Source organism: Phyllostomus hastatus, unplaced genomic scaffold (assembly GCF_019186645.2).
Source record: "Phyllostomus hastatus isolate PE091 unplaced genomic scaffold, TTU_PhHast_1.1 phas_scaffold_78, whole genome shotgun sequence".
NCBI lineage: Eukaryota > Metazoa > Chordata > Mammalia > Chiroptera > Phyllostomidae > Phyllostomus > Phyllostomus hastatus.
In genome coordinates, this window is record NW_025334041.1 from 18243443 (window position 1) to 18265547 (window position 22105).

General features: G+C 38.1%; 1 protein-coding gene and 1 pseudogene across 1 annotated transcript in view; one reads left to right on the top strand and one right to left on the bottom strand.

Moving 5' to 3' along the window:
• HDAC9 (histone deacetylase 9) overlaps nt 1–22105 on the bottom strand; it is an 820804-nt gene that overhangs the window by 414916 nt on the left and 383783 nt on the right. The window lies entirely within an intron of this gene.
• The window catches only part of LOC123812061, a 28843-nt pseudogene continuing 13085 nt past the window's right edge, over nt 6348–22105 (top strand).

The following is a 22105-nucleotide window of genomic DNA, read 5'->3' on the forward strand; positions in this document are numbered from 1 at the left end:
TACAGCCTTCAGGATACTCTTGGGCTGACATCTGGGTGACCCTCTGGTCTCATTTCTCACTAATCTTCTCTCAACCTCAGTCTCTTAAATCCCAGTTTCTATTCCTGGAACATGCTAAGCAAGCCCCGGGCTCTTACATGTGCTGTTCCATATGCTTTTCTTTCCGATATTTCTATTGCTTGTGAAGGAGACCAGAATAAGTTACCTCAAATATGCCTCTTTGATATAAAAATTATTTTGAGCTGAAGGCAATTAAGAAACAACAAATGCAGGAAAAGCTCTCTACCCTCCCCCTTTTCTGCAGAAAGGCAGGGCATAAATTCTCCCTTTACTGGAAACAGCCTCTTCCAGCCCAAAGACCGCACCCGAGAACTCTGCGAACAAACCGTTCTCCGTCAGTCATGGATTTACCTCCCCACAGTTTGCCACCCTTGGAAGTCTAAAGTTACTTCCCTTTGTCCTGTCATTTCTCTACAAATTTATTGTTCTTTGTTGGAGGGACTATAGAAGCTGGAGTTCCAAGTCGAAGTTTTGAGTTACTCTTTGTAAAGCTTTCTCCTGCATGATACGTGTGCTGCATTCATTAAAAGCTATTTTTCTCTCGGTGACCTGTCTTCGTTAGGGAGTCCCAGCTGAACTCCTAACACAGGCAGAGGTCAACAAGTTCTGCCTGCACTACACTTACTCATTTGCTTCTCCCACGGCCTGCTCAAAATCACCTCTTAAGCTAATTTTTTGTGGGTTTTTTGTGTACTTTCCATCTTTTCTGTCATAGGATAGACATCATGTGAGCAGAAAATGTTGCCTGTTTTTTGCTCACCAAGACTACAGCCAACACTTAACAGTATTTGTATTTTGTAATAGCTCAATGCTATTTGTTGATTACAGGAATAGCAGAATAGATGAATGCGTGAATGAATTACAGGTCTGCACGCCAAGCCAGGAGAGTAAAGAGGGACTAAACATGTAATCCTGAGTGGGGTGGTGGTCAGGAAAGCTTCCTAGAGCAGGTGGTGCTGCAGCTTGGCCTTGAGGAGCAGAGAAAAGCAGAAAGGGAAGAAGGATACTCCAAGAGGAGAAAATGGGGCTGGTGAGTCAAAGCTCAAAAGGGTGAAGCGGCAAGGTTTGTGAAGGACATTCTAATGTGGTCAGCCAAACTGGGGCCCTGAGCAGTATTCCTCAGTCACTTTTTGCCTCTACATCATATAAATCACAATTCCCCTGTCTGTCAGAAAATCGCCCATGTTATTCTCAAATGCAGCGGCATGCCCTTCCATTCATAGTGTATCGGAATCTCACAAGGTGCAGGGATTGGAAACTGGGAAGGAACCCTACGGAGAATAAATGGCTATATAAGTAGGCGGGGGTTGACAAAAAAGAACTTTAAAAGGTGAGTGTTGGTGTGTTTATGCTCTGCCCACCTAGAGATTTTAATTTTATCTTGACAATGATGATGGCATCTTGAACCAAGAATTACCATGGTTACAGCGTTTTCTCTATTTTATAAGTATTATCAAAAATGTGATAGCTACATATTATATGATATAAATACACCATAAGTGATTTCATCATTCTCCTATTAAGCTGCTTCTAATTTTTGCCATGACAAATAGCAGAGTAATCAACATACTTCTTCATTAGTTTTTGAGCATGTAACTCTCTTAGGATCAGTGGACATTGTCCACTGAGATATTTGGTCTGTGACAAAAGGGCCTTGAGATATGGTCCTCTCAAAAATGTCAAGCTCTGGCCAGGTGGTCGACTTGGTTAGAGCATCGTCCCAATATGCCAACGTTGTGGGTTCTACCCCGGTCAGGGCACATACAGAGTCAACCAATGAATGCATAAGTAAGTGGAACAACAAATCAATGTATCTCTCCTCTCTCCTATTTTCTCTTCTTTCCCCTCTCTCTGTCCTCTCTCTCTCTTCCCCTTTCTTTCCCTCTCTAAAATCAATAATTTTAAAAAAGGAAAAAATGTCCATGAGCATACTTGGTCCACACCAAATGATCCTTTATATCTGGTCCTGTCAAAACATTCACGTGTAGAAAACATCCCTGGGTTCAAATAGCCCATAATGTTTATTTTTGCTTTTGGTTTAGAGGGTTAATATATAAAATGTACTATCATGTTTCATTTAGTGCAAGAACCCTGTTGTGGCTGTATTGCCAATAACAACTCTTCTTACCTTGGAAGCCTGGCTGGTAATGGCTCCTGACCAAGGACTTCTGGCGTGGACCAAAGGTCTCCGTGAAGGTTTTGGACAGAGTCAAATGTCCTGCACGCCTCCCTTAGGATAAATTTCTATAACTGAATTTCCTCTTAAAGGTTATTATACTTGAGAGCTCTGACACATGCTTCCAGATGCCCCTCCAGAAAGTAGGGAGCTCTGCGCCTTCTCCCAACACAGCGTACTAGTGACTTTTCGCCACACCGTTATCAGTTTTGAGTATTTTAAAAATCTTTCAAAGTTAACAGATTTAAATAGTACATCACAATGCTTGTTTTGTGTTTTCTTGATTATTAATGATGCTAAGCATTGCTTCACATATTTACTATCACTCATATATCTCTTTTCAGATTGTTTGCATATGTCCTCTGGAAAGAAAAATCTTAGGAGTTCCCTGAGTTGTATGAACATTGCTAACATTTAACGGTGTTCCTTTATTATTACAAATACTTATTAATGTAAGCAACAGTATGGGCCAAGAAGAGTTCTAAATGTCTTATACATATTCCTTCATTCAATCCTCACAACAGGCTAGTGAAGAAGACTTAATTAATATAGTTCTTTACAGATGAAGATACTGAGGTACAGAGAAGTTAGGAACTTGATGAAGTTGCACAGCTATTAAAGGAGGGAAGCAAGGTTTGCCTCAGACATGCCCTTAGCCTCTCTGGAAGAGCAGATCTGAAGGAAAAAGGGGGTTCATGTTTGTACATGATGTCTTTCACAAGCCTACAGGAAATTTAAGTCGGGTTCTCAGCTAAGGACTGAATTATGTTGTAGGAGACATACGGCAGTTTCTGGAGACCATTTTGACCGTGACAAGGGAGAGGAAGGGTGCTTCTCGCATCTAGTGGGTGGAGGCCAGGAACGCCGGGGACAGTGTAGAATGCGGAACATAACCCACTACAACAAACTGTCCAGCCCAAAACCTCGACGGTGCCAAGGCTGGAAAACCTCAAAGTGGATAGATGTAGTGTGGAGTCTGGAACTCAGAAAAGTGGTCTAGGGCAGAGAGAAAAACCTGGTATCCAAAATGTAGAGGCATTCCATGAAAGGATTAAATGTTCATGGATGGCTGTGAACATACGCTGTTACCTACATATCCACTCCCTGGTAGCTTGTATCAAACTTATTATTAAATTTTCAGAATAGCCACATATAATTCATTTATAGAGCACCCCTGTTTTTTAGTAATTGTACAAAGAATTAGAATTCCTGTTTTTGTTCCAAAAATTTTTTTTAAAAACCCATATACTTAATTATTATATTGTCACCAAGATGCTTTCAAGTAAATTTGCTGAGTAACACACACAAAAATACTTTGGACAAATTAGGCAATTCAACAATAGGAAAACACATAATTAAAAAAATAATATATTAGAATTACAAGTACATTGTAGGCAGATATATCACTTTTGTTTTATGTTTTTTAATTGACATGAGTAAAACTGACTCTTTGGGTATACATGTCTATGAATTTCAACACATGTATAAATTAATATAACTATAATCAAATTCAGAATACAAAGCACGTCTATAACCCCTGAAAATTCTCTTATGCTCCATTCACCCCAACCCCTGGCAACAACTGACCTGTTCTCTGTCACTGTAAATTTTACTTTTAAACAAAAATTTAAAGAAAATTAAACTTCTCATTTTGCAATAATTTTAGATTTGCATAAAAGTTGTTAAGATTCAATTGGTTAAACATCATCCCACAAAGTGAAAGTTTGCTTTCTTCCCTGTAAAATTACTAGTGTCTCCTTTCTATGCTGCATCCATTGAGTCACTCATTCAAAATTAGGACCATGACTATTTTGTTGCAAGCATAACGTATCCACTACCCTGTCATAAGAATGGTATCATGTGATAGGTGCTTTTTGTTGATTTCTTACCACATACATTAAACAAGTATTATCATCTTGGTTTTTTAAGGTCATTGAGGCTCATGGAAAGTTAACAGTGCTTAATTAGTAAGAGGGAAAGTAAAATTCAACTGCATGAATATCTGATTCCCAAACACATGCTGTTGGTTTGTCTTACTAAACTGCCCATTCATCTACCCAAAAATCAATGTCAATGGAAGTGAAGCAATAAATCCCAGCCATTGTTCCTAAGTACGTGACACACATATTTTACCTTTATGCCTTAACATTCCAACGTACTTGAACTAATGTGTTTCTTTCATGAGGCTACAGCTGAGCTGTGTGACAATTCGCAAACTGATAGATAAGACGTGTCGTTAGTACAGACACTAGGCAGCACAGGTAGACGTTACCAAATCTGGAGAGAGGGGGACACAGTGGAAAGTGGGATCCCGTGGGAGCATGAAAGCAAATGCATGACCAGAGAAGAAACGCAGAATGTGAATGACAGAGAAGCAGAGATAAAATAATGATGGACAATTCTCAGGGGGAAAAAGTCCCATAGCTCCCCTCTGCCCTAGGCTATGGGGCCATGAGCGGCTCATTGTAAAATAACGCCACAATAAACTGCAGCAAAGCACAGAGCCGAGATCATTCCAGGCCCTGGGCAAAACAATGTCTGAAGGTTAAGTAGGGACTGGAGGTGCTGTCAATCCACAAGGCCTTAGGAAAGACACCGTCCACCTCTTCACCTGGCGGCTGAAACGGAGATGTTCAATTTCAGGATTGGGGCATTTTCAAGGGATGCAATATCTGTGGGCACCAAATGGTTAAAAACCCAGATACTACCCTCATCTCCTGGCCCTTAACTTGCTTCCCCCATAACTTTTAGGTCAGATTAGATTGGACTCGTATTCCCTTCTACATGCACAGTCTAACGGCTTTCCTCACATGTAAGGGAATTTCCAGGGACTTACAATATTATGGCCACTTCTGGCTTTAACTTCCTGTCTCCACTAAATTACTGTTTTCTGGTGTACATTTTTCAGTTTTATGCATGCCCTGGCATTAAGCCTTTGTTAACATAAATTTTAAAAAAAACTACTTATCCTTTTGATCCCTGTAAAATAAGTCCACTCATTTGTGGTCTTTATCTGTGGGAGTTTAAATTTTTTGCAGAGTTGGGGAAGAAGAATACAGCATAAACACTGTAAAATATGAATATGTGACATGTCTGTTTTTCAAGTTCATTGGCTTCTCCCTCTCATTACTTTTCCACATGTTCTCTCCCCTGTTCCACCCCCTCTTCTTCAGTTCCATTCCTCTAGGAATGACAACAACAAATCAGTCTCTTCCATTGTCTTGGCAGACAGATTTGGCTCTCTCCTCTACTTGTCCCCCAAACCCATGTATCAAACCCTTCTCGCCCTTTCCAGTTTGAAGAGGAGGCAGAAGGCAGGGGAGTGCAGGGGCAGCGTGACTCAGGTCACGCTGAAAATGTGGGCTTTCCAACTTATTCCCGTTGATTCGATTTCTGTAGTAAAGTCTGTTTTGTCCCGTATTTTAAGATAACCCCAGGAGGGTTAGAAGAATGCGGAAATATGTTAGTAATAATAATATCCTACTAAACTCACTTCCAGGAGAAGCTGAGGAAGAATGCGCACAGATACAAACACAGCATTATTTCATGTCAGCATTTATTTCATTACGCATGTAGTTGTTTTTTTTTTTAATTTTGCAAGCTTCTGCAGGGAGTAGTAACTGTATGATTAACTTCACTCATACTTTCACTAGTAAAGTCCCATGAATTTATGGAGACTTAGGTAAGATTTTTATTGAGCATTAGTAAGTTAATGATCTCCCATTTTCTTAAAATACTTTAGCACTCACACATATGTTTTAATTAGCACAATAACATTCTGGCTATACACAATTGTAATCAAATCACTCAGGATGGTTTAAATGTCTTTATACATACAGGTCAAATACTGTAACTGTAGTATATTAGCTATTTTAAGTGATAAATCTTTCTTAAATATACACATAATTCTCCTGTTCTTAAACAAAATATATTGTATATAAATTAGTATTTCCTCAGTGACTGCAGGTCATCTAGAAAATCAAATGTTTAATCTTGTGTACATATAACTCTGTCCTATTGAGGAATACACACTTGTCCCCCAGACCTAAACAGGCCTTTTTTTAGTTTGCGTTCTCCTAAACTAAGGCAACATTTTTAGTGTGAGTGATTCATGTCGGAGATGATCCTACAAAACATCAGTAGGAGAGCAGGACAAGAAGACAGTAAAGGAAGAAAGCCAAGGGAAAAAGCAGATTACCGCTGCGGACAACTGGAGCTTCATCCCCTTGGGGACCTCTGGTCGCCAGTACACAACACATTCTTTAGACTTAACTCAACGAAGGGGCAAGGAAGCTGAGATATTTACACATCAACTCCTGTGAGTCATTGGTTGCAGGCACTTCCCAGTGGCATTAATGCTCTGGCGCTTCTGACCTGTCACACGCCTGTAATAGGCATTTGGTGTAGGCTTGGGCTACCGGAGAAATCCCTCAGTCAAAGAGAAATCTCTGCTGGCAAGAGTCAGACCAGGGAACGTACACAAGAAACAGGCCCAGGAGGTTTGGGTGGGTACCTAGAGCTTCTGCTATGAGCTCCTCAAAGGAACGTGAGTTCCTTTGTTTACCAGCTCTCGTTCTCCCGTGTGCCTTTTTGTGCTTACACATTTCATAGGTTGTTCCTTGCCTGATAGGCTTCCCTTTTATTTTCTTGTGTTTTGATTTCTAACATCTGTGTATTTGGAATATACATTTCAAAAGGTATTATAATTGGTTATGAAACAGAAGTAAAGGGTATTTTGCTTAAGACTCTTATCTGCTATCCTGGAGAAATATTTGCAGAATCAAAGGCAACCTTACGTTGTTTCAAAGATGTTTCTGATAGTCCCTCTGTTGTGGCACTGTTACCAATAAAACAAGATTGCTGGAGAGCTGAGTGCAGGACAGATGAGCCATTACTAAGGAAATGAACATATGTAGATAAGAATATATCACTGATAGAAATCACAACTGCGTATCCTAAACTTTAATCTTATAACATTCTCATTAAAATTATAGAGATTGATCAGGTCCACAGCCATAATGGACTTCTTCAGTAGCCTACTTTAGGAAATTTCTTGGGAAGGTCCCAATATTATTATCTTAAAATACCTCCTGTTAAAATTAATAAGAAAAGCATCAAGAGTAATACTGATAATATTAATTTTGGGTGATTTAAAAACTGCATGGCTTCTGAATAAAAGTGATAAACTAAATACATTTATTTCTGCTCTCTCTAGAAATGCCATAAAGTGACAGTGGAACACTTAACATTCTACAAACCAGCAACGAAAAAGAAAATGGAAGAGATGACAAAAATGAGCATAAGAGAGCACTGAAATTTTTTGTGTGTGTGGTAACCATGAAAATTAAGTTTAATGCCTTGGAAAACAATAAATACTTTGAAATTAGGTGGAAATAATGGAAGGGAAATAAAAAAACATATCTAGAGAGGTTCTGCATTCAATTTGTATATGGGTCTTCTTTGTTCAGTTATTTTTGTTCCACCTTTTTCCCCATTGATCACCCCAATCCCATCCCCCCCAACTCCCACAGTCAATCCCACCCCCATTGTTCACGCCCAAGAGTCCTCTTCATATTCCTTTGTATGTCTCTTCCCCTCCCCCCCACCCTCCCACCCCTCCACCCCCACCATTATCCTCCCACCCCCAACTCCAGTCACTGTCAGTTTGTTCTTTATTTCCAAGTCTCTGGTTTTATTTTGCTCATTTGTTTTGTTTTTGTTTTTGTTTTTACCTGATGGTATATATATATATTTTTTTTTCTCGATAACTTTTTTTTAAGGAGGGAAAGTGAATTGAACAGGGATAAACAGCCCGGCTGGGTGGAGACAGCACCACCTGGCGTGACTGCAATGAAGATGTACGGAAGCAGCAGCCCAATGCTGGAGTATCTCCAGGAGGCTCAGAACTGCCCAGCAGAGGCCGAAGGAAGGCCAGTAGTCAAAAGCAGGAGGACTGGGCCCTGGCTGGGTAGCTCAGTTGGTTACAGTGTCATCCTGATGTGCCAAGGTTGTAGGTTCCATCACAGGTCAGGGCATATACAAGAGTCAACCAGTGAATGCAAAAATAAGTGGAACAACAAGTCGATATCTCTCAAAAAAATTAACAGCTATTTTTAAAAAGCTGGTGGACTGATTTAAGACCTGTTGACGGAGCAGTTACATCTCCATGTCCTCTCTCCCACAACCAGTCCCCTTTCTACCCCTGTCCAGGCCCCTTCCTCCCCTCCACAGGTTCTGTGTTCACTGTTACCACTACAGGACTAGAATTATTCCCTGGGAGAACTGAACCGAGCTAGGACCCCAGTCCCAGCAGAAAACCCGGGACACATGTAGATCTGGACAGCAGCAGATGAGTGCAAGTCTGCCTGCACCACTCACCACTCTACTCCCTGAGCTCTGGCAGCCTGGTGTATTGCCCTCACGTGGAAGCCTGGAGGCTCCTTTTTGAAGACAATGACCAACTCATACACATACATACAAACACAAATCAGTGGACTGCGAACTACTCAAGTCTCCTGCCCAGGGAGCCCTCTATTCCACAACTCCCACACAAATAATGAATTTCTGGTGTGCGAATGTTCACTCTTAAATATGAGAGGCCCCACTCAACATGCAGGAGAGATTAACACACTTGTGGTGGGGGCAGAGGAAAAGCACAAAGAGCAAATAAAAAAATTAAAAGCTGATTATTTACAGTTAATGTATATCTAATAAAGGAAGCTGCCTACTACATTAAAATAAGAACAGTATACTTGATAAGGGAAGATTCTCAAAAAAGTAAAGAACTTTTTCATGCACTGCTGTTCTGGGAGGTTCAAGGCATTGAGTGTTGCTTGCACAAGGACCCAAAGACAGGAATTATATTTGTACAGTTGATGAATCAGGAAGAAAACTATAAAGAGGACAAAGAACTTACTTCCCCCCCCATTTCTTTATTTGTAAAAAATTCATGCCCTGGCTGGTGTGGCTCAGTTGACTGAGTGCTGGTCTACGAACCAAAGGGTGGCCAGTTCAATTCCCAGTCAGGACACATGCCTGGGTTGTAGACCAGGTCCCCAGTAGGGGGCGTGTGAGAGGCATCCACAAAGTGATGTTATTTTCCCTCTCTTTCTTCCTCCCTTCCCCTCTCTCTAGAAATAAATAAATAAAATCTTAAAAAAAAGAAATTCATCAATTTGTTTATTAAATACTGTCAAAAAGCACCATATACATCATGCATTAACTTTAGACTTGTGCGGGGGTTTTTACCAATCATACAAAAAGTTGACTTTATTTTAAGTTAAGTTTTTTTAAGAGTCCATTTCTTATTCAGTTCTTAATTACATGCACATCAGAGGAAAGAATTTGAAGAAATTAAATTAAGATAAATCATTTAACAATTTCCTCCAGTTTATGTCAACTGGTTTAAATTTTTATTTTCTTAACTAAAATAGTAATTTGAGTCTAACCACATTTCTTAATAAAGCACATTTATATGGGGTTACAATTTGCTAGTCTACCGCACTGTAGTATAACAACTTACTTTCAGAATCATTCATATCTGCATATACCTCAACAAACTGAAGACTAGTAAAGAATCCCATTATTCCCCCGTTTACTGAGCAGCACCAACAAAAAGTGTAAGATAATGATAATAACAGTAATAGGTGGAAAAACTAAGAATATGATGTAACTATATTATGAAGTGGGGGAGGGAAGACGAAATGAGTTATTCTCAACACCATGCAATAAATCAATATGCAATGTTTAAAGTAAATAAATCAAGTATCTTATTTAAAGATATAGAGGTGATCGCTATAAGCACAAAAGTCAGAAATTGTTAAAATTGACTAATATGGGAAGCAGGACTGGCAGTAAGATGAAATGAGAGAACAGTGTCTCTTCATTGTAAGCCTTTCTATACTGATTGTTTTGCATTCTTAAGATAAATTCCCAATACTTTTACAGGCGTTGTGTATGTCTATTTTCTTTTTTTATACATGTATGCATAAATGTATGTTATATAATTACACATTTATATATAATTGTAAATCTGTATATATAATGTATATAAATAAATATATACCATATGAATGTATATAAAACCAAGCACCCAATGCCTTTATAAACATGAAATACATCTTCAGAAGTTTGTGACATTAGGGGAAATCCCTCAGAGAACTGGGTGGACACAGATGGTGAGTTTATAATGCATGACCAACCACCTATTTCTGATCTTTGAATAAAAGAAAAAGTTCATGAATGTAAAATAAGAAACTTCATACCATTTCAGACACTTGTCGATAAGTGTTTCTTTTTTTTTGTTTTGTTTTTTTCCTAGAAGATTTTGCATTAGCTGAAAAAAAATCCTTGCCATCTCTCTAAATGTATAAATTATTTGCTGGGGCTGTGCAGCAGAAGTGGCTTTTAGCAAAGGTATCATTTTTGTCCACCACTCATATGTAAAACACTGTTTATTTTCTGAAGTGGTTTTGGGGTTGGCTAACTTCACATGAGCAGGTCTCTCCCTCAGTTCTGGAAGCAGCTTCCACAGCATGTTAAACAAAGCTGTTCTCAGGTAGAATATACATTATGGTATAATTGTGCCATTCTTGAAGCATTAAATGTTTCCTTTTCAAACATAATTAGAGTATGAATTAGGTCAAATTTTATATAGGTAAGTAATGAGGTAAATGAAGTAAAATGCCGAGTCTTATCATTCATATTGAATGGATGGATGTCACAGCAAATCATGCACCACATCAGATCAATGAGGCCAGGTGAGGATTCTCAGCAGAGGAAAGCACGTCTTTCCTACCTATAAAAACAGTTGAAGAAATGACTGATAAAAGAAGCCTGTGCAAGAAATGAACTACTTAATGGGATAGGCACATATACACAAAATGCACACAATCTCGAGTTCTTTTTCTTTTAAGTTTAAGGCAACATTGGAAGCTTCTCAAATTCTTAATTTAACAAGCCCTAGGGACTGGTCCGCCAACTTTCTCAATCTGCTTTAGTATCTACATTGGAAATCTATACAGGCATTCAGCTGTTAACTACCAATTCCTCCAAACTAAATGTCTGAAGGAATCTTAACTAAAGTAATATCTCTGTCCTCACTCTGGTCTTCACACGCCCCTCCCCCCTTTTTAATGGTAGATTTCCTACCACCTTCTGACTTGCTTTATGTCCGATGCCAACTCATTATTTATTAGTAAATAATCTTTGGATGGCCTTAGGATGATGAGGAAGGAAAAGAGAGGGGAAGGAGAAGAAAGATATCTGCTCCTGAAATGTTACCTCAAAGACATTTCCCCATTACACCAGTGGTTTCTTTTCATCCCTGGTTATTTCCTGTCTCCTATTATTAATTTTCTTCTTGGCTACAGAAAATTTTCACTGGTGGTATTTTGTTTAGGGGTCTGAAACCCTCTTATATGGACCCATATAAGGAAAAAGACTTTACACCCAGACAAACGTTTGAGATCAAGAAATTCACAGAGTAGAAGGAAAAAGACCTCAGCAAGAAAATAAAAATTTAATACCAATACTCTAGAGAAACGCTGATAACTGAAATAGCAATTTACCTCTGGTTTTGGGTTTTTTTTTACTTATATGGTTCCTTTGGCAATATACATCATTCTAAATATACACCCTCCAGACTGGGCAGGAAATTATTGAAACTGAAGGAAAAAGCATTGAAAATGGAGAAGTATTACCTTCTAATGCTTTATGCACAGAATCATGACAAGCTATCTTCCATAATAAATCCTTGTTCTCATCAATTCCTATCTTTTTGTGTATCTATCACTATCATAAAATATATTTTATTATTAATCTTAGTGTAAAGTTACATATAAATGAAAACATTGTATATTTTAGAATAAAACTCCTACACCAAAGAGAATGCTCTTGTATGTGATTATGAGTTTAAGGCACTTTTAATGCTCTAGGAGAAACTACTAAAAAGTGAGTAAAAAGGCAAAGAAGAATAACCATTAATATTACAGACCATATATCAGAATTTTAAGTGAAGGACCAGAAAGTCCGTTTGGTCTGAAGGTCCAGAAGAGAATTCAGTCCCCTTCCTTCAGCAGGCTCATGACTTCACTGTTGCTCCTCGAGCAGCTCCAGGCTTCCCAGTGCTGACACCCTGCACGTTTAAAAATCCACGTACAACTCTTCACTCCTCCAAAACTTACTTGTCCCTTGGTATCTGCTGGGAAATGGTTCCAGGACTCCCTGCATCCTCCACAAAATCCACAGAAGCTTGGGTCCCTTATGTGACACACTGCATTGCTTCCAGACCAACCATACTGATCTACCTTAATAATTTCTATGTTTCCACCTGCAGATAAGATGCTACCCTAATATGTTGCACTACACTTCCATTATGTTACATTAGTATTAATTATCATTGCTACTTATCAGCTCCAAACATATACTTTCTGAAAAGTAAATTAATGAATTTGACTTAAAATTATTTTAGGGAAAAACTCATGGGGACTACATTTCGTATACAAGGAGTTTCCATAGAACATCTTTAGGATAATTTTTTACTCAAACATTTTTTTAAATCTTCTACCTAAAGACATACATAGGATAAACATGCCAGTAAGTTCAGAACTCAAAAAATATCATATTAAAATTTCTCATCATTTAAATTCCACATGAAAATATCAATTCAGGAAAACTCATAGGCTGACTTCCTAAATATACTTATTTTAATTGGATCAAACTTTTTCTGTGAAAATTATTTTCCAAAAATAATTACCAAATTTTGTGCAAAATACCAGATCTTTTAGTTTAATTATAATTCTCAGGATGACTCTGGCATTGTGAACCCTAATTTAGAGAAAGCCAAAATAGAGATTTTTTCCAGTATTATCACAGACCTAACTTCCTTGCTGAGCTGCAGTGTTTCTTTCAGAGACTTTCAAATCTAATTCTGTGCCATTACCCAGAGATCCCCCAAAACTTATAAATGCTTCAAAAACTTTTTCAACATTAATTTACTTAATTAGATATAGTCCACATAGCAGAAGGAGGAGGAAGCAAAAGAGGAAAAACAAAGATGGCAAAACTGAGATCACTCAGCTCTCAAATTATGCAAAAGAAATGCAAGTTTCACTCTCCAACAAAATTTTTTTCTCAAAAAATTAGTGTAAGGTGCAGTTTCAAAGAGTAAAAGAAAATACTAGAAGCACTAGCAGTCTCTAATCCTTTCTCTTGAAAGTTCCAACAGGGCCAGACTGAGAATCAGACAGAAATAATCTTCCACTGTCAAATCCATGTGAATTTCTGATTATGACCTCAATCATTCTTCTACTCACTGTTCTTCTAAAAGATCGTATTTTTCTCTACTAAATCATTTCACATTACTGACTTTTATTGTTATAATATCTAGAATGTAGAATGTTGCTCTACATTCCGGCTTACCTTTCTTTCAAAGACATTTTCTGTTGAATTTCTTACTGACTAGACAGAATATTTTTCAAAGCCCCGCCTAAGACCTCTTCGCCTTTGAATTAGTTACTGGGCTCGGCGCTCCCGCCTGACCCTGTGTATCCTTTTCCCTCAGGTTGCACTTCAGGTTGTGAAGATCTAGTGGGGTTTTATCCTCTTTAAGTTATGTAGGCTATCCTAAACCACAGATCCTTTGTACTACAAATAGAACTGATACAGTTAATTGAAGGCTTCCCGCTGCTGTTATGTAGTGAGCTACCGAGGGAGTGTGAAATTTCAGTCAGTTCTTGTAACACAGAGCCAAAGGCACCTTTAATTTCCTCTGACACCCTTACGAGATTAACTTTGATAATATGTTTGGTGACACACTGACAAGAATCGGTTTTCCCACCTTTTAGACCTATTGTATTGCAACTACTAGAGTCTGAGTCTTCAAATGTAGATACAGAGTAGTAATAAAGGTAGTGTCAGTTGAAATACCTATGACAAAAATTTCCACTGCTCATAAAATACCGTCCTTTTAATATCTGAGTACCTTCCTGTGTGATTCCATTGAGTTCTAATGGTTCACTATGCAGTGTTCACGACATGATCTGTTTGGGTGTTGGGAGCAGTCAGTGGAAGGATTTATGCATCAGTCTAGGAAAAAGATGATTCAAGACACAAGAATTCTCAAATATGAACTTAGAATACAGCTACGTGATGCCAAGAAACTACATCAAGATGTTCATATAGCAGTCCATTACATACTCTGTGAACCTTTCCCTATGGCTGAGTGACACACAGGGCTTTATGTTTTAGGCAATAAGGGAATATGAGCCACTGGAGATGCAGTACTGGCAGGCAGGACTTCAAGTCAGGTGAACCGGACATCCTATGCAGAAAGGAAAAGATCCCTGGAGAACAGCAATCTGGAAGCTGTATGTTCTCAAGGCGAGATGGACCCAAGGTCAAAGACTCAAGCTCTAGAGAACAGGCCAAGGGCATCTTACCCTGCTCTGCAAGGTCAGACTTAGTTTACAGGAATCTACAGCCCCATATGCAAAGAGCAATCCTATCTTCATGAAGCCATTAATATATTCCATTTCAGTAACATTTCTAACTCTAGAAATGACAGCACACACTGTTCATGAAAAAAGGGGAAATACAAATATACAAAACCAGCACCTTAAAAAAAAAAGCAAAACAATTCAGTGTTTACAAAAAACATGAATTGGGCAAAACAGTTTAGAATTGAACATTACCTAATACCCATATAAATGACCTTACTAAAGCCAAAAGATGAATTAGAGTAATATTGTTTATCAGACAGAAATAGATTTATTTTCCAAAGACTCCTAAGATTTCTTGGGTGGTATATTAAAAGCCTTACCTTAACTGCAAAAAAGCAATTTTCCTTCTGCATACATATTTTTCTATCTTTATTTCATACACACTTAAATTATTTAGTTTCATGACAATCTTCTACCCAAAATCTTTCACAGAAACTCTCCATGTGTACTTTGAACCAGGTGCTGGTTCAAAGGTGATAATATTTTATTAAGCAATGTCATAATCCATATCTAATCATTCTGATTCACTCTCTAAACCTTTCTCTTTCTCTGAGTCTCTCTCTCTGTCTGCCTCTCACAGTCTGTGGACATACACGCAGATTATACAGGGGTGGGCAACAGTAGGTTTACAGCTGTGAGTATGCAAAACACAGGGGTTATTCTTGTATTATTATTTATTCATTAATTATTGTATTATTTGTGTTACTATTTTATATTCTCCCTTATGATTTATTTTTTAGATATTTTTTTTTGCATACAAACAACCATAAACCCACTTTTGTATGTTTACCCTTGCAATCCTCCTCCTTCCCCAAGCTTGAACTTTACTTTCAATTGTATTAATGCTCTTATTAACTTCAGGTTAAAATGCCATGAAGTCCCAATCCATAAAATGTGGCTATGCCGGATCCCATCTCTGTGCAAGTTGCTTACTTCCTGTGATTTGGACAACGTGCTACTGACTGCAGAGGGTGCGCCCTCTGGGGCAGAACTCTGAGAGCAGCACCGTCACAAAGCAGATGGCAGAAGCGATTTTGGTTCCTTTCAATGAGAGAAGGCAGTAGAGTCTATGTCTGAAGTTTACTACCGACTAGTATTTCTGAGTGTAAAATCCCTGCACCACTTAAGACTACAGTTAGAATTTTCTTCATGTATAACAAAGGAATACCCCTATTAATTATATATACATTATCATTCTCTTATTCACTGAATGTGTAAATATGTGTATACGTGGAGGGGTATGTGTCTGCATAAAGATCCAGTTTCTACCCATCTTTTACACTGGATTACGCTGAGAACAGCTCACCAGCCAGATGCTGCAGCTTCCATAGGGCTCTTTCCCCCTCTATGCTTTTGCTGCCTCAGGTTTTTCTCCTCTCGTCCTTTCCCTGTTCCTCATCCAGGGAAACTGGTCAATGTTCCCCGCCAGGCTCCACAAAGGCAAGCGTACATGGTTGTTTGTTCTGTCCCCTCAGCTATCCTAGGCACCTACACAATGTCTGGAACATAAGAGACACTGAAAAAATACTTGCCAAATGAATGAATAATAGCATCACATGTACCCAGTCATGGAGGCTAGAAATCTAAAAGACATTCTACACTTTTTCTTCTACCTTTTGCATTAACTTACAATTTCTCTATTTTGGGTCCATGTAATTCCCTCTTGTTATTCTTTCCCTATTTCTGCCCAGGCACATATAGTTAATAGTCCACAGGCTGGATAATAGTTACATAAGCCCATTTTAAGAAATGTCCCAGTCATTTACACTATAGCCAAAGTTACATTTCCAGGAAGTATTTCTGATTATGCGGATCTACTGCTTAAAATCCTTCAGAGGTCCACAGTAACCATCTCTGCATGGAAGTGAAGGCCCTCGATCACACACTTCCAGTGAAGGCCCTCAATCACACACTTCCTGCCAGTGTTACAGCTTTATCTCCTACCATGATAACAGATCAAGTCTTGGAACACAGGGAACTCTCCTTCCATGGTACCCTTTGAGTGGCATCCCAGACCCTTTCCAGTTCTAGTTTTGGCTGTGTTTTCCCATTTGGTTTACTTTGTCTTTTCCTCCCCTCTAAACAGTGTGCTCTGGAAGCATCACCTACTTTGGAATAAATTCAGTGGTCATCCACAAACGCTTCTGTTTCCCAGTTTTAATGAGAAGTAATTGACATACATCCCTGTATAAGTTTAAGGTGTACAGCATGGTAGTTGAATTTACATGCTTCAAATGATTGTGAAATAATTGTGAAATGATTGCCACAATAGGTTTAGTTGATATCCATCATCTCCTATAGATACAATAAAAGAAAAGAAAGATCTCTGGGTGATGAAAAACCTTAGAATTTATAAACAACATTCCTGATATCATACAGCAGTATGAACTATGGCTATTATGTTATACATTACATCCCTAGTGCTTACTTCTCTAATAATTGGAAACTTATAGTTTTATCTCCCTCCAGTTACCCCTCCTCCTACCCTATAAATGGCTTGTAATTTAAGCTGTTCAGCCTCTATGACCTCAGTTTCTTCACGTTTTTTTTCTTTACCATCTACTAAGAGGGTCCTAGGAAGGAGCAAATACAGTATTACACGTTGAAAGTTCACAGCGCTTAGTTGATCCTCATGGACTATCACTATGTTTTAGACACATTCTTGTCCCCTTTTAAACTGCCTTACATAGAAGGTCTGAATGAACATTAAATGGGACAAGAGATAGGTATGTGTTTGTATGTTTGTTCAATTTCCTTTTAGTATTAGCAAAAGAATTTTATGACATATCCAAGTGAAAGTTAAGATTTTGAGATCCTGTCTGTTTGTACGGCTGGGAAAAATATGACTAGGAATAGATGACCAATCCTTGGGATAAAAGGAGAAATGAAAATACGGCCAGGTATCTGGGAGTGAGTTCTTAGCACACTGTTAGAAAGTTCTGATTTCTCGTAATTTCTCAGCCTGGAACCTTGACCTTGGAGTTCTCCACATCCCTGTCATTTCTCTGTTAAAATGTCTGTTCCTATATCCAAAGATTATTTACTAATCAGATTATTTTTGAGTTAAAACCTTTCAGTGCATGGCTGTTACTTCCGAATGGCCCTAGTGTTGTGTGTGTGTGTGTGTGTGTGTGTGTGTGTGTGCACGTGCGTGTGAGTGCACACTTGGAGGAGCCAACTTAGCCATTCACAGAGAGGCAATTTCTCTATAAATGAACAGATTTCCACACGTGGGCTGTAATATATGCATAACACATTTCGCTCGGTGTTAATTTTGGTCTAACATCCTCCTGATGGTCTTTATTACCTTGGAGACTTACATCTTGTCTTCTGTATATATGTAGTTGTTAGTCACTTCTACTAAACTGTCTCACCACTATTTCTCAAGAATGGTAACAGAAGACACAATATTTCAATAAATGATTTTTCCTTTCAACACATGTTTATTCAACCTCCTGTTTCAAGGCACTTTGCTAAGGCTTAGTTAAATCTCAACTTCATGTAAAATCCAGCTAACTTTTCAGTACAAATAACTGGAATAGGCCCTGATCAGGTAACTCAGTTGGTTAGAGCATCATTCCAATACGCCAAAGTAGCAGGTTCGACCTCTGGTCACGGCACATACAAGAAACCACCAACGAATGCATACATGAGTGGAACAGCAAATGCTTTTCCCTCTCCCTCCCTTCCTCTTTCTCACTAAAATCAATAAATAAAATAAAAATAAATAACTGGAAACATTTCAGGATATTCATCAAAAAGTTGTATTAATTGAATGTTTTTCATTTTTAAGTAAAAAGTAAATCTCTTAATATAATTTCACTTTAACTTGTTTTATTATGTTTCACTCCCCTTAAAATTGGAAATCCCAGACTGCTGTTTAGGATCCTCTTATTGATACGGCTACACCTTGAACGCTGTGTGAACCAAAAGTAACCTGAGAAACTAGCAGCTCACAAACAAACATGGTGAGACCGTGCGGCGATAAATGCCATGAGAGGTAGCACATTACAGTGGAAAGTAGTCATAATAATTTTCTAATTGGAATCATTAAAGGTTTTATCCACACAGCTTCTTTCATTCATGGTGTGCTCACCAAATAGGTGGCTGACGGGAGCTGATTCCGCATCAGCCGTCTCGAAATGACAAATCTCAGGGCGTCTGGTTTAAGTCAGAGATCTCCTTTTGGGAATTAAAATGAAACAAGAAATGTTTTGCTCCTAAAATCTGTACCCTGTAGATAGGATCCAACAAAGAATCAAATATCCCATCTAACTTTTCCGATGCCATGTTCCCAAAAGGAAATTACATTAAACTTGTCCATTCAAAATGCAAAAAAGTAAGGCATCCAAGAATGAGATTTCCAGCAGAATGTAATTTTAAAAGACATGATTTTTCTTTCCATTACTGGAGATATCAAACATTTGAAAAAGCCTGTTCTTTCATAATTGGATTCCAGATCATTATTTTTTTGGCCAAAAAGAAAAGTTTTCTGAATTCTTAAAATAATTAGGCAAGATTTCAAATCAAATTATCCAATTTCAAAGCTCTATTTTTCTCTCTAAAATGCCTGTTCGAGAAGGGCTGAGGATGACTAAGCTTTGTGTCATTCTCATGGCTTTATTAGGAGAATGTTCTAAGTCCTTCACTTTCTATGTAATCAGAACTATAATTTCTTCAGGTTATTTTAAGACCCAGCTATGGCTAAAGCAGGAAACTCGATTTTATTCTGAGCTCTAGACATGTCGACACAGCAAAGCAAGGCCCCAGCTCTCTGGGCTATCTTCTTTCACAAACCCTCCTGCTCCGCGTCCAAGGCTCTCAGCTAGTTGTACTCTAGTCTCTGGGTATCAGGTAACGGTTTCCAAGACATTGAGGGTAGTAGGGCTGTTATTTTAGAAAATGTGTGTTGACATATCATCACTCTACAAATGAAGAGCTTACTTGCCCAGAGCATACTACTTACTCTTCCTAACATGAATTTGAAAATCATACTCAACAGAAGGGCAGTTGAGAAACCCAGGTGCCAGAAACATTTGATAAAAAAAAAAAGCAGAACAGAAAGCTCTATATACATATGTCTACTTAGTTCATCATCTCCCTTAGAATTTTGTAACTTAATTAACCAACTCTAAGCAGGCTGGTTGCCTCTAATTATGCTAAAAAAATTTTCTGTGCTGCAAAGTGATATTAATAGTGAGTGACATTTCATCAAGTAACAGGTAACCCACTTGTATAATTGTGAGCTTTATCTAAAGAATAAAAGGGAGAATAAGACAGTATAATAAACTAAGTAAAACTTATCTGCAAGAGGTCTAGTATCACTACCTTAGTTTTGTTGATCTATATCAAAAAGTATCTCATACATATTTGTAATTAGCCTTATCACTGAATTCGGTTTATTAATTTTTTTAAAGTTAACACATTGCCAAAACTTTATAACTATATATATATATATATATATATATATATCTGTATATAATATTCATGGCTTTAACAACTTTCTTTTTAATTGATATGTTTCATTCTACTGTTTTTTCTTTAGGTTAAATACTCTTATTTATTACTTTTATACAGTTCCTATAACATTAAAATGATATCATGGATCTATTACTTGAGTTTATCATCCTATATGTATGTAGTTATACATTTTGAATTTTTCCTCACTCAATAATGTATCTCACTCATTCTTCCATGCTAATATGTTCAGTCATTACTTATTAATTTTAATGACTATAATATAACATTTCAGAGTATAGATTATGGTTATCGATTTTCGTATTGTCCAATACTTAAATCATCTTCAATTTTTTATGACTATAAATAACACTGCAAATAAATATGCTAGTATACAAATTCTTGTTCATTGGTGCAAGTATTTCAGTATAGCATTAAAGTGGAATTATTGAATTGCAGAGTATGTACTTTTAAAATTTTGATAGTACTGCAATTTCTGTTCATCCAAAATGTCACCAGTATGCTCTTCCTTTAATATATAATGTATGAGGTTGCCCTTTTCCTCCAAACCCTAATCAACACTGGGTATTATGAGTCTTTTTACTTCTACTGAGATAATGGATACAAAAATAACACCTCATTAATGGATAAGCCGTGACTGAGACTGATCACCTGCTCATTTATTTGTTGGTGATTTTTGGTTCTTCCTCCATTAAGGAGCTCTTCATACCTCTGACCATCTTTCTTCTGAGTTAATGTTATTTTTCTTATTGACTTAGAGTTTGTATTTGTACCTTATAGATGTTAACCTCGTCAGTGTTTGATATACCATAACTATTCTCCTGCTGTGTATCATTTAGTGACAAACAGTGGCATCACCTGACATGAAATTTGTTTCTGATTTAGACCGACCACCAAGTTAAACTCTCTAGATAGGAATATGACAGAGATCTTTCCTAGTATGAGTCCTGACGACCTCACACATAAGCTCATTAATATATATGGAAATATTTTTCCAAGGCATTGTATCTAAAGTATAATTTCTACCAGCATCTTTTTTATTTCTGTCTGTAAAGTAGGGCCTGCAAACCACGCTTTAGGTTCATCCTACACCAAGTGTTTCTAAATCACTTAACAGAGCTGACAAATATGTGCAAACCTAATACAGCAGGCACGAGGCACCTGGACGCCAAGATTCACCCTCCCTCCTAGTACAGCTTTAAGGGTCAGGCGGCACACCCCACAGCCTCACATCCCTGTCTCAGTTCATGTGGGAACAAACGTTTCAGATGGATGAAGCTTTCTCTTAAAATAGTTTTCAATTCCATTTTACTGCTCTAAGGGACTCTTTTCAAAACAGATTAGACACATCTCTGCTTTTTAAGATGCCCATGCAGGAGGACACAGGGCCGTCCGGGGGCTCACCACTTACCACACGGTGACACAGGGGTTCCCTCAGGGTTCGTTGGTCCTTATGGGATTAGGTTGCTTTTTCTGCTTGTTTGTTTTAGTTCTGTCTCTGCTTTTTGAAACTGGGTTGGGAGGGTGCATCTTGCGTGACGCTCTGTGCTGTGGCCACGAGTAAGCCCAGCTCCAGTATCCACCCCTGATGCTCGTCTGTAACTGCTGTCCACGGGTTCGAGAATCCGAACAGCCAAGTTTGTTCTCTTGCCTTCTCAAAATGATTAGTCACATTTACTGGGGTCATAAATTTCTTTGAGAATAGACAGTATCCCAAGAAAAATGTGCATGTGCACAAATATATTCCTATGAAGATAATTTCATAGGATTCAGTAACTACCTGTAGGCCATTCATGATTCCCTTGGGCTCGTCTAGTGCTTTTTTTGTTTGTTTGTTTTTTGTTTTCTGTGGTTTTTTTTGGTTCACTTCAAACTCTTGATTCTGGTTCAC